Source organism: Limulus polyphemus, unplaced genomic scaffold, assembly GCF_000517525.1.
Source record: "Limulus polyphemus unplaced genomic scaffold, Limulus_polyphemus-2.1.2 Scaffold4612, whole genome shotgun sequence".
Lineage (NCBI taxonomy): Eukaryota > Metazoa > Arthropoda > Merostomata > Xiphosura > Limulidae > Limulus > Limulus polyphemus.
Genome location: NW_013670222.1, coordinates 33,330 through 36,077, shown reverse-complemented (window position 1 = coordinate 36,077; position 2,748 = coordinate 33,330). Strand labels below are relative to the sequence as shown.

General features: G+C 31.7%; 1 long non-coding RNA gene across 1 annotated transcript in view; it reads right to left on the bottom strand.

Annotated features, from left to right (window-relative positions):
* LOC111088865 overlaps positions 1–2,308 on the bottom strand; it is a 6,404-nt gene extending 4,096 nt beyond the window's left edge. The window contains exons 1-3 of the long non-coding RNA XR_002613247.1: positions 2,238–2,308; positions 1,495–1,599; positions 841–934 (exon numbers count right to left, since the gene is read on the bottom strand). This is a non-coding gene — a long non-coding RNA (uncharacterized LOC111088865). The remainder of the gene's footprint in view (positions 1–840; positions 935–1,494; positions 1,600–2,237) is intronic.
* Between the last annotated feature and the right edge of the window lie 440 nt (positions 2,309–2,748).

Here is a 2,748-nt window from a genome sequence, read left to right as displayed (position 1 = left end):
AAAAAGAATTCCTATACAATTTACACATCCTTCAGTAGGTCTGTGACATTTCCTGATTAGCTTAAGGACATGCTAATCAGTGATTGCCTTACCGGCCTACGTTGATCTGACTCATTTTATAAGCTGTACTGTTTCCTATAGATAATTTTCCAGACGGTTCTGCTATGATTAGTGTCTGGCAAAAAGCTTCAGCAGATATTTCCTTTGCAACATCTCAATCAACAGTTGGTCTTGTTATCAACGTTATTTTCAAGTTTTGAACAACTCTACTTTCAAGATCTACATGTGCCGATGTTTCCGTTTATCAACGTTATATTTTAAGATCTGTGCAAGAACTCGGCTGACAGATATTTCCGCATATAAAACCTATCTTCAAATAATAGTATTAATTAACTAATAATTTAATACTGATAATTTTTAAACAGAAAGTTATAACTATTGTATCGTCCTTTCTATGAGGATTTAATTATAAATGAATTAGAGCTAAGAGTCCTTTTCAAGACGATATAATTAATTAATTAGTGATTAATTACAGACATGTTGAGATACGTTTTGTATGAGTCATGGCTGTTTCTACTTCAAGGTGCTATTACGTAATTATCCATTATGGCGGGCTATGATGATGGCCCAGCAATGCGCTACTAACGACGGTAAGTTTTGAAAGTATGACATCATGTCCGACAGTCATGAGGGGGGGGGGGGGCTAACATGAATCCCTGGTGGCAAATGTCAGAACTATGACGTCATCATCATTGACTCCCCCCTCCCTCCCCTGAAGCAACCAATCAACGTGAGTGGGGGAAGTGGAGGGATAACTAATGTTTAACCTTATTAACTTACGTGTTTAGGAACAGTTAGCGATCATTTCAGAGAGTGTAGATTCTGGATCCTTTTGAACTGCTGCAAATGTTTCAGCGACACATTGATTGATTTCCTTCATGCATAGATAAGTAAGACTTAATGTCATGTAAGATATCACAAGATTAGAAGTTTGTAGAATCATAAAATGTATTTGTTTAAAACTTCAGAACTGAATTATAGTTCTGTTGTAGGATATCACATATAACACCGTCCTGGGTGACTATAAAGTTACTTCATGCATTCCTTTCTTTATAACTCCCAAACTGTAACGTATATATAAGCGAAACACACTTCCAGAGTTTGAAGACTTTTCCTCCTGAATTTTATATCCGTTTAGAGTTTCAAAATTAATTTATGTAAAGTGTCTAACTGTAAGCGAATCTGTTTGATTAAGTTTTCATTTCAATATTAAAAACAACAACAACTCTTAAAGTCACAAATTACCATTCCCGTAGAGTACTGAAACCTCATTTCTTTGAACTGTCAAACGTCTGATATCCTGGTGGTTGTAAAAAGAACTTTTCCTCTAATACATCATTATTTAACATTTTAATATAAATAATTAAAGATATTTGAGAGATTAATTACATAAGCGTATATTAAAAATATATATATATAATAGTTCGTAATTACCTGTACATCAGCATATTTTTGTTCTTTGCACAATTCATTCAAGTAATCTTCATACTTCTCGTAAGGAAATTTTGCAAATTCACACTCTCGAAGTGCACCTGGAAGCTTGAGATGAAAAATGCTTTCTGATAAGATCAACTTTTATATTACATTCTACAACTTTGCTTTCACAATATTTTATTATATATTTAAATTTATGGTCAGGAGTGACATAATTGTTCTAAATTGTATCAACTTGATATGTTTATTTAGACATATACTGAAAGTATGTAACATTCTTGAAACAAAGAAGAAAATGGAAAAATAAGTAAAGTAAGGAAAATAAAATGAAAGCGATATAGCATCGTTCTAGATACGTCATTTATGTCTAAATATAACAATATGATGAAATATTCGTTGATACGTAGGTGTGGTTTATAGAACAAAAGATTTACTGTTTCTGACAGGATTCCGTTCTCTTAGTTTAAAGTTTGTTAAATATCAGTTAAAAATTGAAGATTTCTGTACGTTAGAACTTCAAGTTTCGAACATTACATAAATAAATTTTCCCGATTCTAAAGTACGGAAAAGTTCTTAAAATACTTTTCTGTCGTACTTGAATGTTGTTATTTTAATACACTTGTTCTTAGTTTTGTTTGTTTCTAAATCTGTAATTTATGTCTCAAGTTAGCTGATTAACATTAGCGACATATTGTTTAACAAATTACCGAAACATGATTAATCATAATACCACAAATACCAACCCCATCTGACTTTTCTTTCAAGATTTTACCCATGTACTCTCTCATCTCGTTCACTTTTCCAGGCTTTTCTACTTTCGTCTCTGCATAAAAGAAAAACATGTTTAATTTAACTCAAGAGGATATTTTCCTCATGTTACGAACCAGCTTCGGCACTAATGAGAAAATTTTAGTCTTCTTTTTTTTTAAGCACAGTTCTGCAAGTGTGTATAAATCTTTGCTCTAGTTTTTGTTGCATTGTTTTTATATTGCTTAAGTACTGATATGAAAAGAGAACATTTATTCCAGTTATACTATAATAACTAAGTATTACACCAATAAAGTATGAAAATGAACTTATTACATATCATTTGTCAACCTATATCGATAATGTTGCATTTCGTTAACGTTAGGCTAATGAGCACAACAAGAATTGCAAATAGAAGTTTTATGTGGAGGATGTTCTGTTTTAATGAAGATATTATCTTAGAAAATACTTTTTACATCATCATCCAACTGGTTTCAGCCAATAATT